This window comes from Solanum pennellii, chromosome 1 (assembly GCF_001406875.1).
Source record: "Solanum pennellii chromosome 1, SPENNV200".
NCBI lineage: Eukaryota > Viridiplantae > Streptophyta > Magnoliopsida > Solanales > Solanaceae > Solanum > Solanum pennellii.
In genome coordinates, this window is record NC_028637.1 from 86,186,794 (window position 1) to 86,199,913 (window position 13,120).

The window sequence follows — 13,120 nt, forward strand, 5'->3', positions numbered from 1 at the left end:
ATTTTACAAAGACAACCAACAATCTCTTTTCATTCTTGAAGCCTATCAAATCTTTCTGACCTCATGAGTTGTAAATGACAAAAGAAAATGAAAAGACAACACAAATTCACAACAATACCACATTTTCGTTTCTCTAGAGAAGAAAATATGAAAATAAAAAATGGAAGAGAAAAAAGAAATTGAACAGGCTAGGAAGGGGAGAAAGAAAGAAATGAGGTTTGGATGGGGAAGAATGTACTGGTAATTAGAAAGAGAAAAGGAAATGGGTGGCATGGGGTGGGGTTGGAAAAGAAGAAGGGAAAAGGATCAAAATTACCTCTCAATTTTGTTTTATTGGTTGACTTTACCCCTGCCATTAAAAACTAGTTATATTTATCCTTACTGTTAATAAACTTAACAAATATATCCTTCATTGAATGGAAAACCCCAAATCAATTAAAATTATCTAATTTAATCTAATCCGACCACTTAATAATATAACTCATTTCTTTTATCCAAATCAACTTTATTTTCCCCATTACCACCACCGCCAACAGCAAAGTCACCGCCTCTCCGAGATCTCCTTCACCACAACTTCTCTCATTACTCTACCTCCTCCAAGCAAGCATCTAGCCCTATGAAGAGTCAATTTGTTGCTTTCTAAGACCAAATCCGTTCTAGAATTTCCATCAAAAGTTAACACAACCAAAATTGTAATTTCATTCTGTTTTCCAGCAAAAACAAATAAATTTACTACTCTATGTTTTTCATCTTTGGCACAAACTTAGTCTCTACTGATAAATTAGTACTAGTAGTATTTTTCCCTCTTAAGGATGCAATATCTGTTTTTTTGCTTGTGATTTTGTATTGTTTTTGTTGTATACTAAATTTGGTAAAAATAGCAAAACAATCCGTTGTTTTAATAGTTAGTCAGCCTTATGAATTAGTTGTTCAAAGCCTATGGTTCATTGGTGTGATTTAATTTAATTTTTCAGAAGATATTGTAAACTGATTGGGGGAAACATTTTCTTGTTCAAAGAGAGACAAGTGTAGCAAAAATTTGGTAAATGGGAATTTTTTTTTTAAAAGTAATGCTAGTAGGAAGAAAAATGCAGGTCTCTACTCATTTTTTGCCTTAACTCATAAATCGAGTTCAACTAGGTTGTTATTATATCTTCTTTTGTTTGAGTTGAGATAATACATTTTGCATGCATAGTTAATACTATTTAGTGGGAGAGGCGGTGATTTTACTAGTGGTGGTGAAGGAGATCTGGGAGAGGGTAATGGCTTTGGTGGTGGTGGTGATGGAAAACAAAGTTGAGTTCGGTAAACAAAAAATGAAATATATTATTAAGTGGGTCGGATGGGGTTAAAATTGGATTATTTTTATTGATTTGGGATCTCCCATCCAAGGAGGGGTATATTTGCTAAGTTTATTAACAGTAGAGGTAAAAATAACTTGTTTTTAATGGTAGAGGTAAAGTCAACCAATAAAATAAAGTTGAGATTTGGATGGGAGGAAGAATGTACTGGTAATTAGAAAGAGAAGGAAATGGGTGGCATGGGGTGGGGTTGGAAACAAAGAAACAAGTGAAAAAAAATTATATTCAAATTTTTAGTTTTTTTTTTAAAAATAATTATTATTTTTAGCCTAAATTTTGATATTCACGCACATTTAACGCGTGAAATCACATGTTTATGTCAACTTAATAATTAAGTTGCCACATTAACTTGGTCAATGGTCAGAAGAGTTCAAATATTGAGTTTCATTAAGTTTAATGATTCAGTTGACAAATGACCAAGTAGAAAGGGATAACACGTAATTAATTTACTCTTTACACTATGAAATTTATGTAAATTATACTAATATAAACTCATATAAATATAAGAGTTCACTAGACCATTTAACCTTTTAAAAAAGAAAGAATAGAAAAGAACCAAAAATATTACCGAGAATAGAGGTTTTGCATAGATACTAACAATGGAAAATATGAGAGTAATAAGAGAGAATATATCACATTAACAGAGAATATTATTGTGATTGAGATGAATTATGGAGAGCGAAAAAGAAATCTTGTTATGAGATCCACCAAATAAACACACTAACCCAAGAATAATAATAAAAATGTGTATTAATTTTAAATATTATATTTGTAATTAAAAGTTTAGTTTTACAAATAAAGTATATATTTTACATTGTAAATAAAAATCTTAAACACAATATTTTTGTAATTTTTTTATTTCAACTTTTATCTCTAAAAAACAATGTTTAACTGTCCATCTTTTAACTCTTGCAACTTTGCACATAATTCTTCATTTATAAACGGTCACGGTATGTAAAATTTTCATTTCTTCTCATTAACAAATAAAAAAAATTATACCCATCGACTACCAAACCGCTACTGCTAAGACCATATATTTTTCATTTCATTTTTTTTTTCTTGCTTTTCTTCTTCACAATTTCTTTTCCAAAAATTAATCTTATCACGGTGAGTATTTATGATAATAGACTGGTACTAATCCTCAACAAGAGCATGTTTGCTTAAATTTGATTGGGGTATCAATCCAAAAAGGAAAGAAAATGTTTTTGCAACATTAAACAAACAAAATTTTAAGAGAAAAACAACAAACTATTAAAGATCTTATTATTTCATAAAATCGAAAAGATCTATCATATCAACAATGTATTTGAATAAAGCAGGTAGGATAGATTGTCAAAAAGTTAAAATTAAATTTTGGAATGTCATAGTTTTTTGTAGAATATTCTAGTTTACTTGGATGATTATCTTCAAAAGTTATGCAAATATTCTATAATATTGCTAGAAGATAAATTTATTAGTAAGTATTAATTATGTTTTGAATTTTTTCCATGTATATTTTAGAATACTAATAACGGAAAAGGGTCTAAAATACCCTTGAAGTATTGAAAATGGTACAAAATTACCCTTCATCCACCTATTGGCTCCAAAATGCCCTTTTCATCCACCTATTGGCTCCAAAATACCCTTGTCATCCACCTTTGAGTTCAAAATTGACCACTTATTTAATAATTTTAAATTTAAACTATTTAAATATTTTTAAAATACTTGATGTTCAACTATTGGTTATAATTTAATTTATTTGTATTATTTATAAACCAACCCACCCATTACTAACTAAACCCCACCCAATTAATAATCCAACTATAATATCGAAATCGTCATAAACACTACTACAACACGATGAAATTATAGATTAATGAAAAATGACATCCAAAATTATTCGAGTTTGAATCGAAGCCCCAATTAAATTTATGTTGAGCCGCTTATTTAGGAGGACACTTTCAATTTGTTTCTCCTTCAAGATTGAATTAGAAATTTTTGATTAAAGGTAAAAGAAGTGATACATCCCGAATCAATTCGTGCACTTTTTAAAAATATAATTTTATAAATATTTATGATTTGTTTTAAAAATTTTAATATATTATTTTGAAAAAAAGTTACCTATGAAGTAACATCACATAATTGAGACGTAAGAATAATTAAGATGAACATAGTCAGACTTTTAAGTTTATTGATAATTTTTATTTAGACACTTGAATGTATGATAATTTACTCCTATAGATATTTTCGTCTCAAATTTTTAAAAACACTCAATTGGCAGTAGCTTTTCTATTGTTGCATTAATAATGTGAGTGATTTATTAATTTGGAGGGTTTAATTAGTAATGCATGGGTAGTGAATTGATTTATAAATTATACTAATAAGTTAAATTAAAGCAAATAGTTGAGCGCCACGTATTTAAAAAAATATTCAAATAGTTTAAATATAAAACCGTTAAATAAGTGGTCAATTTTGGACCAAAAGGTGGATGACAAGGGTATTTTGGACCCAATAGGTGGGTGGGAAGGGTATTTTGAAGCCAATAGGTGGATGGAGGGTAATTTTGTACCATTTCCAATACTTTGAGGGTATTTTAGACCCTTTTCCGTACTAATAATCTGTTTTGATTTATGAGATCCCTTGTCCTAATAGAGTAGGAAAGGAACATATTGTCTTTCTAGGATTAAGAGAACGTTTTCTTTATAGGTTTGGACTATTCAAGCTTTATATATAGGGATGTAGTTGGGAATTCTCGAGCATTGTTATCATACCTCGAGCTTACACCCTAAACTGGATTGACACTCGAGAACCGTTGTTGGTCTCCAAGAAAATTTATGTCTTGATTGACTACTAAGCGGAAGGCTAACTCAAGCAATAAAAATTGAAGTTGTTTAAAAACAATTTATTAAATCTCAAAGACATCTAAGTACCCTGAATATTAAACATTAAGTTTCAAGACTGACCAAGACTGTCTATCTATGAAGCCTCTATTGTATATAGATAGGTGTCGGGACAAGACCCACGACACCTCAAAACGCTACAACTAACAAATTATAAAATTAGAGTCCTCCGAAAGCAAGGAGGCCTCACTAAAAGCTGACAACTGAATGATATAATCTCAACGGAACTCCTGTTGATGATCCCAAGTTATTGAATCTAAATCATGAAACGATGCACGTCAAATGAAATTAATACATTGCATGTACGAATATGTAATAAGGTTGAATAAAATAATAAATGAACTGAAAGTTACTCAATAAAGATATAGTATAAATCATGATGAAAATCATTTAAGCTCTTACGAGATTTAATAATAGTGAATACTAAACTAAAATGTATATATATACTTTACTGTGGATTTTCTCTAACCGATATAACCATCACTATGAGTCTCATGATGATACAACGTCTTTTCCACGTTGCCAGAGTCGCCCTATACCTTTCTGAAGTATAGGGTGCAACTGAACTGTTGGATCCGCTAAAAAATCCTTCTTGAGGCAGTCATCTGTCTTGCAATGTGATCCTATCTATGATGGTGGGGTAGGTTATGGAGTTTGAGTTATCTGAACTCTTTCTCAAATCGATGTTCAATACTACTTCCAAAATATAATGCTATGCTCATGTAAAAGCATTCTATGGGTTGAGTTAATTTCTCAAAAGGCCTATTTAAGAGGTAACTAATAAGTTGTACTAAATCTGCCTGAAAATTGTTTATACTCTTTTGAAAATTGTACTCTCTTTTCAATGTAAAAATAATACATTTGGAATCATCTAAGTTTCTTTTAACTTTTTTGAAAATAATATTTTAAAACTATCTGTTTGACTCACTTTAATCCTCAAAAGCATTGTAAGGCACGAAAATACTTTTGCAAAGAAACTTAGTATATACCGGGTTCATATAGAAACAAGCATAACAAAAAAATTCAAGAATCTCATCAAAGCATAATATATTTCAAATCTCACAATGTAAGGATTCTGAACTCATTATAAGATCATAACTCATATTCAAGAATTTCATAAAATGAGGATGAAACCATAGATACAACTTACTACTGACTGAATTGATATGTAGGGCATGAGGACGAATCACTCTAATACTATGAATAGTCTTACAGACTTGGAAAAAATAAAGCTCTTGAAGAAGTTTGAAAAAAACTTAATTGAAAGACTTGAAACCCTAGATTTTGTCTTTCTTACGATATTCTTGGGAAAGAAGAGTGGAGAAAAATTTTGGATTGAAAATCTTAGGATTCTTGAAGAGAATTGAAACGACCCGAGAGCGCCCTCTAGTCATAACCGACGTATTCAACCTCGAAGAGGTCTTATACAAGCCCTTAGTATTCTCCATAGCATGTACCATAGATAAAAATGCGAAAAATTTAAAACTTTTACTTTGGAAGTTCAACTTCACTTCATATAAGGAAAATAGAATCTAACTTCGGAAGTTCAACTTCGCCATAGCATGTATCATAGATAAAAATGCGAAAAATTTAAAACTTTTACTTTGGAAGTTCAACTTCACTTCATATAAGGAAAATAGAATCTAACTTCGTCACATCACACCATCTAGACATAGAGAATAGAAATTTGGGACTTAGCCCTTACATAAAAAAAGAAATCTAAAAGTAGGAAAGTACAACAATGTCTTTCAACATAACAAAAGAGCTAAAATCTAGAACATAAGGGTCTTGTCCTCGGACTTGAGGACTCACCAACTTGGAGAAGCAAATCCAAGTGTCTTGAGAAATAACCTTGAAATCTCCTCAAAGGATCAAACCTACAATGTTTGGGAAAAAGGGAAGAAAATATGGGTTGGTACATCACACGTACTAACTATGACTTCTATGGATGATATCATCAATGCATGTATAAAAGGAAACTTTAGTCAAAACATGCTTTTTACCAAGCAAGTCCAATATGCACAAAAAGTAAGCATCATAAGCCAACCCAACATGATATCATCCCAACATGTAGACAACCCAAGCGTGCAATGCAAATAATAGAATCTCATAACCCTATGCAAAGCTAAGTATCTCATTAAGCAACCTACTTCATATATACATTCATAATATCACATTACATCATATCTTGTCATATTCATGAAGATCATACACAGCTTGACATACATAAATCATAGGCAACATAGTCATAGGACAACACCACTACAACCATCTCTTAGGATCTCACAAGTGCAATGCGTAAGAGAAGTCTCATACCCTCTCTTACACCATATAGAACCCCTAAATATAGCCCTAGTGAGAGTTCATACATTTCATTCATTTACTTTTACATTATGGAAATAGGTTGTTATAACCAACATGATACCATGAGAGCTACATGAGATCCGGTGTTCTACTCTCACACCAAAAAAAAAAGGGGGTTAGCACTTGCCTAAGGTGTAACCTTTCATACATAGCTATCTAGGTGGATCCACTAAGCTATAATCCTATGTGGTCACATAGTTAAGGGTAAAGCAGATTGTTGCTAGAAACCCTAACTTGCCAAACGTGGGGATTTCCATCTCATGAGACAACATATATTGGGAATCCGAACTTGCTAAACGTGAGGAAACCCATGTTGGTAGTCGGACTTACTAAACTTGAGACCCCCATCTCATTTACATGCTCCGTTTCTAAGCATCTATTCCCTTTAGTAATTATGTTTAGTCATCACATAAGTTCACTCTAGCCTTTACTAGACTTTTAGGTAAACATCTTATCATAATAGCTCATGGAAATTCATAAGTAAGAACAATCCTTTCACTTAACATTAGAAAGTGAGTAAACCTTTCACTTTAACATTACATTATAATCATGAGAACTATCTTTCAATCATATAACAATCATACCATATCATACTTACATACTTCATAGCTAATTCAAGTGTATGGGGTTAAGAATGAGGGGACCTTGTCATCAACACCATAATAACACATTAGATATAGCATAATTACTATATAAGTACTTCATCTTTCATTCTTGAGTACAAGGAAGAACTAACATTCATACCATCTTGCCTTTCATGGGACTTCATACTTCAATCACCTAACAATGCATAACGAATACATGAAATAAGGTAATTCATGAAGCAATAACATAACTAACATCAATATAAATCATTGATATATTCATTATCTTCAATCAATTCACCATAGTAAATCCAAGATTTATGAAGTTGGGAAAGAACATGGGTCCAAGGGAATTACAAGTGAATTGTTGCTTCCTAGTGTATATGCAAGTATACGTGGTCGCGCAAGTAATATAGTTTCTTTTAGAAACTAGTTATCGTTCCCAAGGGACTTATGATCAACTTAATTATATTCACACTTAATTCCACGATTAAAGAGAAAAGTACTACTACGCAGATTGTTTGTTTTATGGTGAACTACGACTAATGTGAATTATTTTAAAGTAAACAATGGTGGACGATTTTGATATAATGTTTCAAGCAAGATTAAAAGCAATTCCAGAGCTGCAGCATATAATGAATGTCATGCATCATAATGTCAACTTAGAACTAACTTCAGTTGTCAAATTACTGGTTTATAGGGTTAATAGTATGATCCGGTTTACATACCTCTTGTCGCCTACCTCAGTTATCTATCTAACTACATCGTTGAGCGGGGATAAATAGACTAACTGACAAGCATATATATATCATCCTATTTCGTAACCAAGCAAGGTGTTCGTCTTTCGGGCGTCACTCTTGAACACTAATCTCATCAATTTAATGGGCCGACCGAGCTCTCTATATTCGTTGGTCTATTTAATCTCTCATATGGTCAATTCAAGGTTAGACACTAAATTTATATCTAGATGGTCAGTCAAGAAATAGTAAAACAAGATTATAAAAGTATTTTGCATTGACAACCGAAGATTAATTCATAAAGCCTCAAATAATTAAAAAATGATTCAGATACAGCCCCATAACTAGGGCGTTTAGCGCCTCATGCTATTAATAATTAAGAAAATATAATAGTTCATAAACAAATTTGTAAAATAGAAGAGTTAAGATAATAACACACTTGATTCTTGCCCTTGCACACTAAACAAATGTTGAACCCTAATAATGGCAGTCTTAGGATCTATTTATAATAGTGGATAAAGTTAAGAACAAACCCTACTCAAATAAGAACTCCTAGTTAATGTTTACAACTTAAAAAAGTCGGAATTGCGTTGGGGCATTGCACCTAACATCATCTGGGAGTTAAGCCCTCCTGGCGCGGCGCGCCTCAACCGCCCCCAACAAGGGCTCTAAGCGACAAGCCCTGGCGCAGCGCACCCGCCAGTGCGCCACAAAGGAGGCTTTGAGCGACAGGCCCTGGCGTGGCGCGCCTGCCAGTGCGCCTCGCCTAGGCACTTTATCCTTAGCCATTTTTTTCACCTCCATCTCATCTTCTTCTTTCTTCGTTCCAACTCCAATTTCTCCGAGAGTTCCTGAAATCATTAATTATGTGTGTAAGTTCCAAATCAACGAAATCAACCACCACATCAAGCTAATAAACTAAAGATTGTCTTATAAAATGTCAAACCATGGGCAAATATTGACTACTTAGGCATATAAATATGCCTAAGATCATGAACAACAACAATTATCCATCATTATACACCTAAACAACTTTAAGTAATCACAATTCAGTATAATTTATTCATAATTTCGTTTTCAAAGAAGACCCATGTGTAGAGAAAAACCCTAGATTTTGGTGATTTGGAAAACATCTTTGGAGGGACTTTTTTTGAGAAAGGTATCCCAAGAGTGAAAGAAATCATACCTTAAGGAAGATTTAGCCACAGAATTGAGTTGAATCCCTTGGGAATTGATCCTTTTCTAAGCTCCAAAGTTCTTTAATGAAGGTTTGAGGAGAGAGAAACTAGAGAGAAAGTAGAGCTTCTAATTTTTTTCTTTTGATTTTAATTGTGAGTTTGAGTTTTTTATTGGGGGGTGGAAAATGTCTAAAAAGATATATATATTAACCCTCCCAAAATACCCAAAACACTTCTACACAAGTTAGACCTGAAAACAAAAGTCCAACTTGACTTTTCATTAAATTTCTGATTTTGTCAAATCTAGGAGGTGGGTCCGCGACGCGCTCTGATGCCTTATTTATTTTTTTGAAGATGCTTTTTGAGGCAGAGGACCTCGTGTCAGCTCTATGAAAATTTTCAAGAACTGAAACTGGGGGCGCGACGCGCCATCACCATCAAATTCCGACTGTCGGAATTTCTTCTTCGTTTCTCATCTCTAGACCCTCTAAACTTCAACGACTCTTTTCCCAAACACTTAGGACTATAATTATCCCTTTTATGTCATATTTCATTAGGTTAGGCTCTAATTTAGGTCATAGAGTTTCCGGGGTGTTCCAAGAATCTTGAACTTGGAGTCTTTAGATCTTGAGAAATTGGAGAAATTCTTTCTTGAAGTTCTAGATCTTAGGAGGAATGAGAATTGAGAAATTTGAGAATTTTTATACGTATAACGATGTTATTAGATTGTATTTATAAAAGTTTATTGAGGGTAAAAATTCAAAAATACCCTTATGAGAATTTAAGAAAACCATAGAAATAAAAGAAAACAACCCTTTAATGAATCTCGTCAGCTAATCGATGATTTGGAGGGTCTTCTCGTCGAAAATAGTTAGTGGACCGTCCAATGATATTTTAGGCGCCCAAATAAATAGAGACTTAAGGTTTTCTGGACATTTTGACGGACTAATTTAGTGATTCACCAATTCATTCGACGAATTTCCGATTGAGAATGCAACCTAGCCGAATTTCCTAGCTCGGGTTGGCTAGGAATTCATTATGCTGAGAAATATGAGTACTTGAAGTTGACCTTTTGAATGAACTTATGTGAGAACTTAGCTAACATAAATGTAAACTTGGATTGACTTGGTGTTCGAGGTCCCTTACGAACCTAGATCACTTTAGATACCCTTGATACATTTGGTAAAGGACTTTAAAACACATGATCAAGTAGGAAATTACCCGGTTCAAGCTCATATACTTACGATGAACGATTCACATTTTAACATTAGAGTTAGTAAGTGTTATAAAATGATTTGGGTCTTAGCTTAGAATTTTTTTGATGTGTTACAATTGTATACTTTTTTTTCTTTCATAATGAAAAACTTTTTACTTTTGCTTTGACGATTAGGCCTAGCCAAACCTTGTTAAATGTTTGTATCATTTTCCTTCTCTATATTCTTACTAGTATCTGAAACGTGCGTTGCACGTTTGTCCCTTAGTATTTTTATTTTAAATTTTTCTTTATAAAGTTCAATTATAGAATAAGAAATGCAGAAATTAACAATTTTAGTTATGTTTTAATCTCAAATGGTATGAATATATCTATGAATAACTAATTATTTTTCCAGATCAAACAACTTATTTATTGAAGTAGTTTACAATGAATTTCTACTCGAAAAAAATAATAAACAGATGTAAAAGTCTTTGACGAAAGTAGCAAAGACACGAAGAAGAAATAAATGCAATTTAGTCATTGCTAAAATCAGAAATATAACAATCTTTTTCTTTTGTGCTTATATGAATTGCATTCTTCTTCTTTTTTTAAATATACAATAGTATTTTTTTAATGAAAATAAAAAAAAATTGACGAAAATTATTCTCATTTTCGAATACTTTTTGATCTTTGTTTCCATAAGATTTAAATTAATTATATGAACCAAAAGATTAATTTAAGAATTAAATTATTTTCTTTTCAACTCACACACACACATACCAATATGTAGACTCTAATTCCTACAAGTCCAACTTAAATATTCATATACATACTAATTCTAATAGGAAAATGTAATGAAAGTCACCTGAGGCTACGAGAATATCCTTCGGAGTGCAGCATGAATGTGAAAATAATACAACAACTTCCGTTTGCTTGCTACCGCCTCTAAGTAGTTTTCGCCAGAAAATTTTTATCATTTTTTTTAATTGTTTTATGCGTGACTGCTGCTGCTATTGTTAGCAGCAGCTTTTAACCCCTTTCTTTTTCCTTTTCAATTGGGCTTAGCCCTTTGTTTTTTTTTTCTAATAGTTATTATTTTATTATTATTATTATTATTATTATATTTTTCTTAAAAGTAAGTACATTTATTTTCCTTTTATTATTTTATAAAACTTAATTAACTCTTAATTTATTTTAAAATTTATAGCACTCATTTCTACAAGTCATAAATTATTTATAAAAACTACTAAAATAATTAAATTTAGATAAATGGGTAAAATTCATAAAATGACTAAGGGGGTCGTTATATTATCCACCACTAAAAATCATGTTCGTCCTCGAACATAAAGTAGATGAAGGAAGAACAACCGATGTTATCAAAAGCTTGAGTTATGAACTACTATTTCGTGTTCAAGTGAGCTCCTCCTTAAGACCATTCCATAAAGATCAACTACTAAGAACTGAACTTTGAAATTGCACTTTGACATACTTACGAATCAAATTTACCAAGTAACAAACTAACCCATGAATCAAATTTAAACCAAGACAGAGTAGCCCATACCACAATCTTCATGGCGAATCTTTTCATAATTAACCACAAGACAATTCTGAATCAATATCGGCTGAAACCAGAAGTGAACCATCACAAATTATTTTCAAAATTCCATTCTCACAACACAATCTTTCCATGGACTTAAGTTATGAAAATTTGATCTTTAGACATCAAGTACTAATCAAGGGCGAATCAAACTTATCTAACCCAAAGAAGAACAAGATCAAGTAAACACCCAACAAGTGATACACTCTAGAATTCATAACCTTTAACAACATTGTCGGATGACTGTAAGTATTCACGAAAGTTCTTCTATAAGTTATCATAAGCAAGGTCGTGCAGGTAGTGGTATACTTTAACTATCCCAAACAACATCGAATCTATCATGACTGAAATAACCACGTCTGCCTAAAGATCCTATCCTATCAAGAGGACATAAGAAGATTGATACATTCGACCCACCACTATGGATTCACCCATTGATGTAGAAACACACGTGGATTTACGCAATGAATCACACTCCCAATCATGTTTGAAATGAAGTAGGTAGTCGACATAAAAATGTACATAACAAAATCGAATAACACAATATATTTTTTTCTATAGCGCCCATATCAAACTTTCCATTCAAATGACTCCTCTCTTTGATTTTTGGTCACCCACAATTAATCCGTCAAAACCTCATTACAATATAACAAATACTTGATTCATCAAATCCAACATACTTGTCACAATACTCCATTAAAGTCATTACTCTTGATACTGACAAACATCATTACCGTATAAGACATTTACCATACTCTCAAACTATCATTAATATAAAAAAAATTATTCTTAGCAAACACATTGTAGTCTTTAAAATTTTTGAACTATGGCTCTCTTTATTTACATTTAACCTTTTCATGACAAATACGAGTCACACAAAAAAGAATGACACTAATTTCAAATATAAAAGTACTTTCCCATCTCGGTAAGATAATTGAATCACACTCATTCTCAACATCACACAACCACTCACATACCACACTTTAACTATCCTTCAAACCATCATATACCCCATGCCAAAACTCAAAGACACTATTGGTCACTCCAATACTTATGTATAATATAAGCTCAAAATCTTTACTCACCATCAAATGCCTATGTAAAATATCATAATAGTCTATATCATCCCATCAACAAATTAGATTCAATCCCCTCAAAATTCTAATTAACCATGTAGAATTTAGGTACACAGTGTTGAACATCAATAAGTTACCAATCATAATTT